Here is a 15896-nt window from a genome sequence, read left to right as displayed (position 1 = left end):
GAGTGAGATCATTTCTTTCTTTTGGAATTTGTATAACGAGTATGTCCACATCTCCGTCAGTTTATTTAATTGGTTAACTACATGGTAATGTAAAATTAGCATTTTTTTAGCGATCCAATACGTAATATCATAATTTGGTTTTAATCCAGAGAGAATAGCAAAAGTATCTAGATCCTCTATGAGGCCGTGTAGAGACTAATTGTCGTTTTAAAAGAAAACATGAATCATCAGCATACAATGACACCTTACTTTTTAAGCCACGGATTTCTAATCCCTTAATATTATTGTTTGATCTAATCTTAACAGCTAACATTTCGATGGCAATAATAAATAGATATGCCGATAATGGACAACCTTGTTTTACTCCTCTAGAAAACTTTCTGAGAGGTAGCCATTATTTACTATTTTACACCTAGGGTTACTATACATAACTTTAACCCATTTCATAAGAGATTCCCCAAAATGTAAATATTCTAGGCATGTATATATAAATTCCAGTCGTACTTTATCAAAAGCCTTTTCAAAATCAGCTATGAAAACCAGGCCTGGTGTCCCCGATATTTCATAATATTCTATTGTTTCCAGTACTTGTCTTATATTATGTCCAATGTATCGTCCATGTAAAAAACCTGTCTGATTAGGATGAATAATATCTGACAATACTTGTTAATTATATGCGCCAAGCATTTTGCATCACAACACTGAAGTGTAAGAGGTCTCCATTTTTTTTAAATGAAATGAAAACATATTCTTAAAGTACTTTACTTCCTCTTTCAAAATATAATTTGGTGAATCATGCGTGACTCCATCAATTGTAACAAGTTTTAACACTTTTTTGTTGGTAGCATTTCTATATTATATAGATTTGCAAAACTTTCTAAAAACCTGTTTTTGCTTTGTCATTATGGGGTAGTGTGTATAGATTGATGAAGGGGAAAAAGGCTGTAACGTAACAAAGTGTGGAAAAAGTCAAGGGGTCTGAATACTTTCCGAAAGCACTGTGTTCAAAAGCCATCTTAAATCTATGGGCTTTTTTGTTGTTCCGCTGTATAATATATTCAGTTTTTTTGGGAGAGGCTTGGGCTCATATTTATACGTATGGATAAGCTAGAATATTCGTATGGGTGTTCTGCATGCAACGTTTAAAATGCAGAAAATCAGCATCTTAGTTCTGGAACCTGCCTGGTACATATAATTGAGAGTGCAGGAGTAATTGCTTTATGTCAAAGAAAGGGATTCATTTGTGCCTTGTTTGGATTCATTATTAGTTCTTGTATTTTCTTTTTCACCATTTTAAAACCAATCGAGGGACTTATGGTGCTAACTAGCACAAGCTAAAGCATAACAGTGCAATACATCAGATTGTTGATCCATTTTTTTTGTACGATTACATATATTATTTTACAATTCAATGTGATCATTGATGATTCAATGTGTCAAATGTTTTATTGTAATCGGTCCCTAACATTATTACTACGGTTATAATAAATCTTACTCATAAAAGAACATCAAAACATCAGTTCTTTCCCCATCTCCTCCAATATGTACTTGTGGCATTTCGCCAGCTCTGCCATCTGCAGGGTGTCATTCGATTGGTCCTTGTTTGCTTAGGCATAAAGCCTGAGTCCTTGGCCTTCCTTTGTGCAAATATCATAGCCACGTCTGATAAAGATTTGTTTTTCTCCCTCAGGTGTTTGAAATTCGTATGAATTTTTAACCCTTATTTTACCAGGTTTGAGGGACGGGTTGGAATGGTACAATGAAACAACCTGAAAAGTATACTACAAAGCCGGATCAATGTTTTTTATATTTATTATATTTAACCTTTATTTAACTAGGCAAGTCAGTTAAGAACAAATTCTTATTTACAATGACGGCCTACCAAAAGGCCTCCTGCAGGATGGGATAAAATGTATATATTAGAGGTCGACCAATTAATCGGAATGGGCGCTGATTTGCGTTTATTTTTTTGTGTTTAAAAAATGTTTTTTTTTAACACCTTTATTTCATCTTTATTTAACTAGGCAAGTCAGTTAAGAACACATTCTTATTTTCAATGATGGCCTAGGAACGGTGGGTTAACTGCCTCGTTCAGGGGCAGAACGACAGATTTTCACCTTGTCAGCTCGGGAGATCCAATCTTGCAACCTTAGTTAACTAGTCCAACGCAATAACGACCTGCCTCTCTCTCGTTGCACGCCACAAGTGCACTCCACTCTACTGCCTGTTACGCGAATGCAGTAAGCCAAGGTAAGTTGCTAGCTAGCATTAAACTTATCTTATAAAAAACAATCATAATCACTAGTTAATTTCACATGGTTGATGATATTACTAAAGATTATCTAGCGTGTCCTGCGTTGCATATAATCTGACTGAGCATACAAGTATCTAAGTATCTGACTTAGCGGTGGTAGGCAAAAGCAGGTGCGTAAACATTCATTCAAACAGCACTTTCGTGCATTTTGCCAGAAGCTCTTCGTTGTGCGTCAAGCATTGCACTGTTTATGACTTCAAGCATATCAACTCCTGAGATGAGGCTCGTGTAACCGAAGTGAAATGGCTAGCTAGTTAGCGCACGCTAATAGCGTTTCAGACTTCACTCGCTCTGAGCCTTGGGGTGGTTGGTCCCCTTGCTCTACATGGGTAACGCTGCTTCGATGGTGGCTGTTGTCGATGTATTGCTGGTTCGATCCCAGGGAGGAGCGAGGAGAGGGACGGAAGCTATACTGTTACACTGGCAATACTAAAGTGCCTATAAGAACATCCAATAGTCAAAGGTTAATGAAATACAAATGGTATAGAGAGAAGTAGTCCTATAATTACTAGAATAACTACAACCTAAAACTTCTTACCTGGGAATATTGAAGACTCATGTTAAAAGGAACCACCAGCTTTCATATGTTCTCATGTTCTGAGCAAGGAACTGAAACGTTAGCTTTCTTACATGGCACATATTGAACTTACTTCTTCTCCAACACTTTGTTTTTGCATTATTTAAACCAAATTGAACACGTTTCATTATTTTCTTGAGGCTAAATTGATTTTATTGATGTATTAAGTTAAAATAAGTGTTCATTCAGTATTGTTGCAATTGTCATTATTACAAATACATGTTTTTATTTTTTTATTTATAAAATCGGCTGATTAAATCGGTATCGGCTTTTATGGCCCTCCAATAATCGTTATCGAAAAATCAAATCGGTCGACCTCAGATATATATATATATATATATATATATATATGAGACAACACACACACACACAACATGACGAGACAACACTACATAAAGAGGGACCTAAGACAACATAGCAAGGCAGAAAAACATGACAACACAGCATGGTAGCAGCACAACATGGTAGCAGCACAAAACATGGTACAAACATTATTGGGCACACACAACAGCACAAAAGGCAAAAAGGTAGAAACAACAATACATCACACAAAGCAGCCACAACTGTCAGTAAGAGTGTCCACGATTGAGTCTTTGAATCAAGAGATTGCGATACAACTGTTCAGTGTGAGTGTTTGTTGCAGCCCGTTCCAGTTGCTAGCTGCAGCGAACTGAAAAGGTGAGCGACTCAGGGATGTGTGCACTTTGGGGGCCGTTAACAGAATGTGACTGGCAGAACGGGTGTTGTGTGTGAAGGATAAGGGCTGCAGTAGGTATCTCAGATAGGGGGGATTGAGGCCCAAGAGGGGGAAGTGAGGCCTAAGAGGGGGAAGTGAGGCCTAAGAGGGTTTTATAAATAAGCATCAACCAGTGGGTCTTGTGACAGGTATACAGAGATGACCTGTTTACAGAGGAGTAATAGAGTGCAGTGATGTGTCCTATAAGGAGCATTGGTGGCAAATCTGATGGCCGAATGGTAAAGAACACCTAGCCGCTCGAGAGCACCCTTACCTGCCGATCTATAAATTATGTCTCCGTAATCTAGCATGGGTAGGATGGTCATCTGAATCCGGGTTAGTTTGGCAGCTAGGTTGAAAGAGGATCGATTACAATAGAGGAAATCAAAGCTAGATTTAACTTTGGCCTGCAGCTTTGATATGTGCTGAGAGAAGGACAGTGTACCGTCTAGCCATACTCCTAAGTACTTGTATGAGGTGACTACCTCAAGCTCTAAACCCTCAGAGGTAGTAATCACACCTGTGGGGAGTGGCATTCTTCTTACCAAACCACATGACCTTTGTTTTGGAAGTGTTCAGAATAAGGTTAAGGGTAGAGAAAGCTTGTTGGACACTAAGGAAGCTTTGTTGTAGAGCATTTAACACAAAATCCAGGGAGGGGCCAGCTGAGTATAAGACTATCATCTGCATATAAATGGATGAGAGAGCTTCCTACTGCCTGAACTATGTTGTTGTAAATTGAGAAGAGCGTGGAGCCTAGGATTGAGGAGCCTTGGGGTACTCTCTTGGTGACAGGCAGTGGCTGAGAAAGCAGATGTTCTGACTTTATACACTACACTCTGAGGTAGTTAGCAAACCAGCGCAAAGACCGCTCAGAGACACCAATACTCCTTAGCTGGCCAAAGCTTTGGCCAGGTCAAAAATAGCAGCACAACATTGCTTAGAATCAAGGGCAATGGTGACATCCTTGAGGACCTTTAAGGTTGCAGTGACATCCATAACTTGAGCAGAAACCAGATTCTATACCAGAGAGAATACTATAGACATCAAGAAAGCCAGTCAGTTGATTATAAACATGTTTTTCCAACACTAAAATAGAAATAGGCCTATAACAGTTAGGATCAGCTTGATCTCCCCTTTTAAATAATGGACAAACCGTGGCTGCCTTCCAAGCAATGGGAACCTCCCCAGAAAGGAGAGACATGTTAAAAGGGTTGGAGATAGGCTTGGAGGTGATAGGGGCAGCAACCTTAAAGAAGAAAGGGTCTAAACCATCTGACCCAGATGTTTTTTGGGGGTCAAGTTTAATTAAGGAGCTCCTTTAGCACCTCGGACTCAGTGACTGCCTGCAGGGAGAAACTTTGTAGCCGGGCAGGGGAAAAAGAGGGAGAAGCATCAGGGATAATCACATTAGAAGGGGTGGGAGATGAGGACATTTTGGACAGGCAAGGAGGCATGGCTGAGTCAAATAGGAATCCTGACTTAATGAAGTGGTGATTAAAGAGCTCAGCCATGTGCTTCTTGTCAGTAACAACCACATCCTCAACTTTAAGGGACATGGGCAGCTGTGAGGGTTTATTCTCCAGGTTTTTAACCGTTTTCCAGAACTTCTTGGGGTTAGACCCACAGAGAGAGAACTGCTCCTTAAAGTAACTAACTTAGGCCTTCCGGATAGCCTGAGTGCACTTATTTCTCATTTGCTTAAACGAGAGCCAGTCAGCCTGAGTATGCGTGTGCCGAGCCTTCCGCCAAAATGCAATTCTTGAGGTGGAGTAACTCTGCAAGATCACGGTCGAACCAGGGGCTGAGCCTGTTTTTAATTCTCATTTTCTTTATGGGGGTGTGTTTGCAAACAATACCACTGAAGATGTCCAAGTGTCTTCAACAGAGGGGATCAAGCTGATTCTATACCAAGATAGCCAGCTATCTTTGATAAGCAACCAGAAAAAAAACAGACACAGATCTCTGGACCCATTCACCTGCTGTCTGTTTACATCCTCTTAACCATCCGGGTCCAAGCAGAGGACACTGCATAGACACTGTTTGCATAGACACTGTTTGGATAGACACCGCAATGCTCCATCTATATAGCGAGAACATTGTTTGCAATAGAAAATATTGAGAATCCTACATCGCCTATCCCAAACATAGACCCTGATTAGGCAAGGTATATTAACATGCCATATATTTGTTTGCGATAGTTACAGTAAGCTCCAAAAGTGTTGGGACAGTGACACATTTGTTGTTTTGGCTCTGTAGTCCAGCACGTAGGATTTGAAATGATATAATGACTATGAAGTTAAAGTGTAGACTGTCAGCTTTAATATATGGATGTTAGACTTGAGGTAAGCAACACTGAAGCATGCATGAGAGCACCAGCTGTTCTGGATGACTGTGTGATAACGCTCTCGGTAGCCGATGTGAACACAAATTTTAAACAGGTCAACATTCACAAAGCCGCTGGGCCAGATGGATTACCAGGACGTGTACTCAAAGCACACGCAGACCAACTGTCAAGTGCCTTCACTGACATTTTCAACCTCTCCCTGACGGGGTCTGTAATACCTACATGTTTCAAGCAGACCACCATAGTCCCTGTGCCCAAGGAAGCGAAGGTAACATGCCTACATGATTACCGCCCAGTGGCACTCACGTCGGTAGTCATGAAGTGCTTTGAAAGGCTGGTCATGGCTCACACCAACAACATCCTCCCGAACACCCTAGACCCACTCCAATTCGTCCACAGATGACGCAATCTCTATTGCACTCCACACTGCCCTTTCTCACCTGGACAAAAAGATGTGAGAATGCTGTTCATTGACTACAGCTCAGCATTCAACACCATAGTGCCCATGAAGCGCATCACTAAGCTAAGGATTGAGACTAAACCCCTCCCTCTGCAACTGGATCCTGGACTTCCTGACGGGCCACCCCCAGGTGGTAAGAGTAGGCAACAACATGTCTGCCACGCTGATCCTTAACACAGGGGCCCCTCAGCGGTGGGTACTTAGTCCCCTCCTATATTCCCTGTTCACCCACGACTGCGTGGCCAAATACGACTCCAACACCATCATTAAGTTTGCTGACGACACAACAATGGTAGGCCTGATCATCGACAACGATGAGACGGCATATAGGGAGGTCTGAGAACTGCAAGTGTGGTGCTAGGACAACATGTGAGCAAGACAAAGGAGCTGATCGTGGACTACAGGAAAAGGCAGGCCAAACAGGCCCCCATTAACATTGACGGGGCTGTAATGGAGCGGGTTGAGAGCTTCAAGTTCCTAGGTGTCCACATGTAACAGATGTGAAACGGCTAGCTTAGTTAGCGGTGCGCGCTAAATAGCGTTTCAATCGGTGACGTCACTTGCTCTGAGACCTTGAAGTAGTGGTTCCCCTTGCTCTGCAAGGGCCATGGATTTTGTGGAGCGATGGGTAACGATGCTTCGTGGTCAGTTGTTGATGTGTGCAGAAGGTCCCTGGTTCGCGCCCGGGTATGGGCGAGGGGACGGTCTAAAGTTATACTGTTACACACATCAATGAACTATCATGGTCCAAACATACAAAGACAGTCGAAGAGGGCACGACAAACCCTTTTCCCCCTCAGGAGACTGAAAAGATATGGCATGGGTTCCCTTGACACCCCCTCCGCTCTACCTTTTGTACACTGCTGCTACTCGCTGTTTATTATCTATGCAGTCACTTCACCCCCACCTACATGTACAAATTACCTCAACTAACCTGTACCCCCGCACACTGACTCGGTACCGGTGCCCCCTGTATATAGCCTTATTATTATTAGTGTTACTTATTACTTTTTATTTTAGTCTACTTGGTACAGATTTTCTTAACTTCTTGAACTGCACTGTTGGTTAAGGGCTTGTAAGTAAGCATTTCACGGTAAAGTCTACACTTATTATATTCAGCACTTGACAAAAGATTAAATAGATATGATATGGAACTGCTTGCATTAGGTGTGCATTATTAGCTGCCTCATTAAGTCATATTTGGGGACCCTATGAGATTTGTTTTATTCAATTGAGTCTGGTATGAGAAGGGTAATCCCTATATGCAAAAGCAGGGTGTCTGCGGAAAACTGAGAATCTTGGCTATTGATTGGTGCCTTCATGCCTTCATGCCGATGACCTCATTTCAAGATGGCTGCTACCTACATTCCGGTTAGCGTTGTGAAGCACAAACTAAAACACGGAATACGTTGATACACACCGAAAGGCAGGATTCCACAGATCATGAGGATATCTTATTTGTTTGCCTGTGACCTACAGTTATTGATCACCAGCCCCGAGAGTCAAAATATTTATTGCAAAACGTTTTCACCAAACATCTTACAAGGTAAACTGAGATTTTGTCTGTGTTTGAGCTATAGCTACATAGAGGGTATCAAATTAATAATTTGGTTGGTAGGAACAAATCTAGCATATTGCCCATGTTATCTGATGATGTACGACTTAACAGCAACATCGAATGTCCACCGAGTGACTATATATTTGCGCATCAAAAATATGATGTTGCCTGCTTACGAGCGGTAGGCATCCATTACACAGGGGATTGGCTACTATGGCAACTTAACAGTCTTTTAGCCAATGAGATAAGGTTTCCATGGATTTGCAGACGACCTGGGTGGGAGAAAGAAAGGCCTAGACATTTGTTTTACCCCCTTTTCTCCCCAATCTTGTGATATCCAATTGGTAGTTACAGTCTTGTCCCATCGCTGCAACTCCCGTACGGACTCGGGAGAGGCGAAGGTTGAGAGCCGTGTGTCCCCTGAAACACAACCCAGCCAAGCTGCACTGCTTCTCCACACAATGCCCGCTTAACCCCGGAAGTCAGCCGCACCAATGTGTCGGAGGAAACACTGCACCTGGCAACGGTGTCAGCGTGCATTGCGCCCGGCCACCACAGGAGTCACTAGTGCGCAATGAGATAAGAACATCCCTGCCGGCCAAACCCGGTCGACGCTGGGCCAATTGTGCACCGCCCCATGGGTCTCCCGGTCGAGGCCGGCTGCGACAAGGCCAGAACTCAAACCAGGATCTCTAGTGGCACAGCTAGCACTGCGATGCAGTGCCTTAGATTACTGCGCCACTCGGGAGGCCTCGGCCTAGAACCTTTATGCGTAATGAGAACTATTGCTACCTGGCTCAGAGATTTGGAAACGCCCCATAACCACACCTGACACCACTTACTAAAACTTCTGCTCATTTCTAGTTGTTAGGTCTATTAATCCCATTATTTTTCTGATATTGTTCACGTTGTCATCAATAATTCACTGGTAGCTTGTCAATGACATAGGACTTTCAATATACATTTTATTTTTATTTTGTGTGCTTGATCTTGTGTACTCTGAACTATGTAACTCATATCTTCTGATCATTTCCTCACGATCTCCCAGATGTCTTCTTTCCAAATATACCAAGTTTTTGCATGTAACAATCACGTAATTACACATGAATAGCAGTTACCTTTGGGTATGCCTATTCAGGCGGAAATCTACATATTGCCATTACATTTAAGGAGTTGCATGTTCAATAATAGGCTATAGCCTTTTGGCTGTAACGCGATAGACTTACCATTGTTGAATGTTTCCATTAAACTCTTAATGAAAAAATGTCCGGTCCTTGTATGCATGCGTAGGATCAGTTTCACTCTCGCCAAAATCAGTCCAAAATTAATCCAATGCATTTCTATGGGCTTATTTTGGGCCTAAACTTGTCCGCCTGCCTTCCCTGCCTTAGAACCACTCCCATTGTTAGGACGTAAACATAAGCATCTCGTCATTATATATAGATCTTTGATATTATTTTCTGTTGGTCAAGTAATTTCACTGTTTGGAAAAATGGGAACTGTATGGGTATCTTAGATGGTTGGTGGTCTGGCTGTTGGGAGCTAGGGCGGGTGGCCGAGAGGTCGCTGGTTCGGGTCCCCGGGTCGACTGGGTGGGGGCGCTTGACCCTGGTTGCTCCCGTGGGTCTTTCTGGATGGGAGTGTCTGCTGAATGTAAATGTTGAGTGGCTTCACTGTATGTGAATGTAAAAAATGTAATACAAAATGAATATTCAGTTGAGGGTAATTAATAGAATGTTTTGAATATTTATACATTTCCCCCTATCTGTAATACACATGATTTCCAGTGTTTGTGATACTCAAGTTGGGGGTTGATGGTCACTAGACTTGATACTGAATGTTATGAATTATTCTCCTATCTGTTGATAGTGGTTGACGCCAGACTGGATGTGCAAGGACTGAGGACACACAAATGATTTACTGGTGTATTGTGTTGATGACATCCTGTGAACTCCGTGATTCTGTAGCATCTAGCATTCATTGCCTTTTTGTTTCGACTTCCTACAAGACTCTCAGGCTGGTGTTTACAGAACTTTTAGTGCTGTCTGATTAGGATATGAAGGGTCTGCCTCCCAAGATTGTATGGACTAGACATAGGCCTGCATCACACGTCTATTTCGTACCTAAACAAAGACAGATCCTGGTCTGTTTATTTCATACTATATATCTGTATCATATACTATCAAATCTAAAGGCAGTTTATGAAAATAACGTGTTGCTGATTGTGAAATTGCGCCACCCACTGGTAAACAGAGGAATACTAAGAATGTACTTTGATGTACAGTAGTAGGTGGTGGGACAAAATATTTGATTCCACACCCGAAGCAACAAACACTCATCTACTGTATTCTCTAATAGCCAGCACACAGGCCTCCCTCCATACATTCACGCCACAAATGTACATTAAATAATAGTAATGGGCATTGCTGAACTCAGATGTAGGTAGAGAATTAGCCAGTTTCAACTAACTATATATTTCTAATGAAAGGACTAACTAGTCTAGCTAATTAAAATGTAGCTATTTCAATTATACAGTATGTTAGCTAGCTAGAATAAACTTGCCAGGGAATACAAATATTAGGCTAACCTTTACTTTTTAGTTTGAATAGACATTTTTGTAAAGTTAGGCTTGCCATATCAAAGTCAGTCTCAATTTATACAAGTAGCTAACGTTAGCTGGCTACATACCCATTAGCTTAAAAAGCCTAAATCAGCAAGTGATTATGTGGCCCGGTTATGTTGCCAACAAGCTATTAGCAGTTAGCTATCTAAGGGTTGCTGTTAACATCGTTAGCGGGATAACGTTAGCTAGTTAACTCAACCCGCTTTATTCACACTGGTTAGTTAGCAGACAATGACAAATGTAACATTTGGTATCTATATGATGAATAGCTGACTAGTGCTACCTTTCCTACTTGCTAGCTAGCTTACGTGTGCTAACTTCAGCTAATTTCAACTAGGCTAGCTAGCTTTGTGATTCATAGTGAAAATGCGCATATATTACATTAACTAAAATGATAGCGAAGTTAGTTAACGGAGCACAATATGTTTGTCTGGTCTATATTGCGTTAGCTAGCTAGCAAGATAACTTTATCCAAAGGTGTAGTTCCGCTAACGTCAGCTAGCTACTGTAGCTAGGTCGAAGTTAGCTAGCTAGATACCACCAAGCTGGCGCTTGCAATACTCTGAAGCGTGAACGTTGCACTAAATTAACTTGCTACCTACCTTTATTCAAGCAGATCCTCTAATTTCATGCAATGTCTCTCATCATGTCTCTTTCAGATGTAGGCTGGCGTGAACGTGAAATAGTCCCGGTTACTTAATCTCAAACTAATATAACGTTACTGGCACATATTGTGCGCGAAATATACATCTTAAAAAATATATACTTCATTTTATATTCGAGCAGCGCAAATCTCTCACCGAGCCAGTACAATTAGTGTGCAACTGCAGCCTGCAATTTAGGGGTGTTCCTGCATGTGGGCATTCCTGTATCTACAGGAACACCTGCCCCAAGCATCCCATTGGTTCCTGCCAAACACCTGTCTTCGTTAATAGAACAGCGTGGAAAAAGTTGCCCGACAGACGTGGGAGAAGGACACCGTTTACTGGTTACTAGTACGGCAGTTGGGAGGCTAGTTGGTGACACTCTGTGCCAGTTAGCTAGTTAGCTACCCCCCCCCCCCCCCCCCCCCCCCACACACACACACACACACACACACACACACAGTGACCTCCATCGTTCTTAAATTGAGGTTGTTTGGAACCATCAAGACTCTTTATAGAACTGGCCAAACTGAGCAATTGGGGAGAAGAGCCTTGGTCAAGGGAGGTGACCAAGAACCCGATGGTCACTCTGACAGAGATCTAGAGTTCTTCTGTGGAGATGGGAGAACCTTCCAGAACAACAACCATCTCTGCAGCACTCCACCAATCAGGCCTTCTAGCTAGGTATCAAACTTCACTATAGATCTATCGACAAGACATCTAACTATAACATAGACCTTGACTAGACCAGGTTTTCCCCAAACTCGGACTTGCCTCCCCCAACAACAACAACAAAAAAGCTGTGAACCCAGGGGGAGCACCAGGACCGAGTTTGTGAAACCCTGGACGAGACCATCTAAACATCTAACTTCATCGTAGATTTAGGTCTAAGCCAACTCAACCGCACCCAAAAACCAACTGTACCAACTAGACATCTAACTAGTCTAATAATACAGGTCAAGTCCTAGACCAACTTACTTGACCTCTACCTAGACTTCATATTTTGACCTTCTATAAGACTATAGATCAAGACCAACTAGATTGTGTGCCAGTCTGTTCGTACCATCATGCCAACGCCTTGTCACTCTTTGTTCTGATGCCAATCATGTATGGCTCGACAGTGACAGCAATGGAGCTGGCAAAAGCACAAACAGATCTGGGACCAGACTAGCTCTAATCTAGACCAATACTTACAACTCATCTAACTAGAATACATACACTGTATCTGAAACGTGTAGTAAAAGCTGATGCAAGCACACATATTTTCTTCAGAAAATGTACCCTTTTCTAGTTTCTGAAGGATTCTCATTGGCATTTGATGGAGCTCTTTCTCTGAAATGTTTCTTTAATCAATGACTACCCCTGGCCTGGATGAGTTTCATTGAACAGGCCGGGTATCAAATGTGGGTCCTCACCGGTCTATGGTCGTCACCCAACTCATAATATCCCGCTAAGCTAAAGTCTAGGTGTTATCTATATGAACTTAAGGTCTCAGGTAAGGTCACCCATCAGGCAAAGGAGCGCACGTAGCTCAGCGAACTACCAGGCTACCTCTGCTACGACACCTTTCAAGTGATTTTGGTCCTCTTAGGGGAGCATTTTCAATCAAATGTCTGATCAACTCCTTCATTCAGATGTTTCTGAATTCTGCAAATCTGCGTGCTTGCATACAGTCATCAGAGGCAGCAATGAAGTAGCCTACAGAAAAACAGGATTTGAAAAACACAGTTATTTCTCAAGGACTTTCTTCTCTGGGTGTTCCATCTCCAACCCCCTCTATGAATGCAGATACTCTGTGCTGAACCTCCCTCTCTCGCTTGCAGCCACTTCACTGAGCATATCTCTCAGCCTCCATCCTGAGCACAACCCAACAGCAGCAGTGCGGCTTGCTATTTCATAACTGTGCTGCATTGCAGGGCTATTTCCACAAGTGAGGGCTGGATTGCATAAGAGCTGGCTGGTGTTAAGCCTTGAGAGCTGCAAAGTGAGAGAGAAGAGGGGAGTGAGAGAGCGAGGTAGGGGGGTGATGGAGGGGGCGGGTTGTGTGACGCAGTAGGACGTGCACGGAGACCAGAATGCAGACACTCCTTCTTCCCCCCCCCCCCCCCCCCCCCCAACCTCAGACATCATGAAAGAACAGCGCTACCTCGGGGACTAGTCCAGGTAAGTGTTGAATGAATAAAGGGCTGTCACACTGCTGCAATGGGCTCCTTGGAACTGACTATGTTTTCAGCTGGAACCCTATTTCATGCATTTTACACAGACAAAAAAATATATTAAAACATCTTCTTTGCACGCTTAGACTAAATTAGGTACTTGCAAACACTTATTTCAATAGACGTTAGGTAAACAAAGCGAACTACTAGTCCCCAGGTTGATTCACTTAACAGTCGCCTTTGTGAAGTATGTCAAGTATCTGGCTGACTATAAAGTCGCCCCTTAGAAGTCTTAGAAATAGACCTTAACTTCACTGGTCTGCGTCACAACACAACCCCATTACATTTACATTGTCCACAGGGGGCAGGTTATCAGGTATTCCCTGTTCCCCTCTGTTGTCCAGCTCCACTGCTCAGGTGTTCCCCCACAAAACTGGGTTCCCTCTCCCCCAACACTATTAAACAACCAAGTCAAAAGAGAATTTCCCTGTCCACTTTGAATTCAGGTTTGCTTACGGGGCAGTACAGGAAGCACTTATCACAGTGCTCTGTGTTATAGGAGGACTTATCTGGACGAGAAAAGATGAGATAAATATCCAGAGATTGGCTATATCGACAATGTATGTATTTTCCATTATATTTGTCACTTCATTTTGTACAGAAAAAAAAGCTCTGCTCTGTTATGCTCAGGAGCCAGGGCATCTACGTTTGATTTGGATTATGTTTCAAATGTCGGTTGACTAACTGACTTGACCATTTGTATAGTGTTTGCCCTTAACAGCAATTGTAGGTGTAGCCTGTAGGCTACTACTATACGTTACAGGGTAGAAGCTAGGAGAACATCCAATTCACCCCTTTAAAAGCTGTTAATCATTTGAATAATGAATTCAGGAAGTAATTACAGCAGAAAGGAAGCTGTTTGAACCACCCAGACGGTTGTGTGGACCAACAATTCAGTCGCACGACTGCCTCCCTCGATGCACCCCTGCAATTTAAACGCTGGTGTGCTCACTGCGCATCTGATTTGGGTGCAGTTCCCTGGTTTGGTCAGAGGAGGGAGGTAGAACGAATACAGTAAGAGAGAGTGCATTTCATCATCCCTGCAATGCTCGTGAAGGTCTCTCAAGGGCAACCCATCATATCTGCAAAGTCATACACACACACGCAGCCTTGGAGGTATTTCTGTGTGGACCACACAACGCATGTCAATTATGGGATTGTTTATGCACTGCATATGCAATCATCAGTTGAAGTGGAGATTATTTTTAAAGGAGAGGTATGACCTGAAATATCTTTAGAAGATTCGGATATATCTGGTCACTCACTGTTTTCTCCCTCGCCTACCCTTTAAAGCTGTAAAATATGCATGACCCCTTGAATGTATTACCATATGTATTCATGGACCTACACAACGATTAAAAGACCAGCAACAGCAGTTTGTGTGAGTGATTTGTATGCGCGCCCGCCCTTGTGTGCATGGGTTTATGTGTGTGTGCGTGTGAGTCCCGTGTGTGTGTGTGTGTGTGTGTGTGTGTGTGTGTGTGTGTGTGTGTGTGAGTCCCGTGTGTGTGTGTGAGTCCCGTGTGTGTGTGTGTGTGTGTGTGTGTGTGCGTGTGTGTGTGTGTGTGTGTGTGTGTCAAAGCTGGTAATCATGTAATCAATACACCAACACACGTGCTGTGAGGGGTGACAGTGTCAGCAGTCGACAGGAGACGGCAGCATAGAACAGAACAGAACAAATCTCTCTTCAAAATGATTGTGGAAATGCAACATGATTTAGAGCCACCTTTACCACCTACACAACTCCTATTCAACCACTTAATGTTATACACAAATGTTTACACGGATATGGTAATATCATTGTTATAACAAAATATGATCAAATATCCTTTTGACTGTACTTCTCTTTTCAATGCATGACTCACAGTCGATGAGGGACACAGTAACAGCAAAGCACTACACAAACACTGCAGAATAACAAGCTCGCTGTTCTACGAGGACACAGACAGAGAACAAACAAAGCCCTTAGTGAACACAATATCAAACGTTCCCCTCTGCCACTGAACTCCAGAGGATGTTCGGAGCCTGAACTAAAGACATGCCCCCGCACTCCCTGCCTGTCTGCCTGCCAGTCAGTATGTCTGTCTGTCTGTCTGCCTGTCTGTCTGCCTGGTCTACCTCCCCCAGCCTTCCTGTCCTGCCTCCCTCCCTGCCTATACTTCCCGGCATGCCTGTCTGGTCTGTCTCCCCCAGCCTACCTGGTCTCCCTGAATGGGTCGGTTTCCCCCAGCCTGCCTTCCTCTCTGCCTCCCCCTGCCTGGCCCCTAGCCAGAGCCTATAAAGAGTGCTGGGTCAGCAGAGGGTGAAGAGGACCATAAAACAAAGTGGGAACGGCATGACTGCCCCTCATAAAACTACTAACCATCAACTGTGCAGTATCGATCAACAACCTTTAATCAATACAGGGCATATACTGGGGCC

General features: G+C 43.0%; 1 protein-coding gene across 1 annotated transcript in view; it reads right to left on the bottom strand.

The window, feature by feature from the left end:
* LOC139374853 (bifunctional UDP-N-acetylglucosamine 2-epimerase/N-acetylmannosamine kinase-like) overlaps positions 1-11471 on the bottom strand; it is a 42097-nt gene extending 30626 nt beyond the window's left edge. Inside the window, exon 1 of the mRNA XM_071116008.1 lies at positions 11218-11471. The gene's annotated coding sequence lies outside the window, so the exon portion shown is untranslated. The remainder of the gene's footprint in view (positions 1-11217) is intronic.
* Between the last annotated feature and the right edge of the window lie 4425 nt (positions 11472-15896).

The sequence above is a fragment of the Oncorhynchus clarkii genome, chromosome 19 (assembly GCF_045791955.1).
Source record: "Oncorhynchus clarkii lewisi isolate Uvic-CL-2024 chromosome 19, UVic_Ocla_1.0, whole genome shotgun sequence".
Classification (NCBI taxonomy): Eukaryota; Metazoa; Chordata; class Actinopteri; order Salmoniformes; family Salmonidae; genus Oncorhynchus; species Oncorhynchus clarkii.
This window is presented reverse-complemented; position numbering and strand designations above follow the sequence as displayed.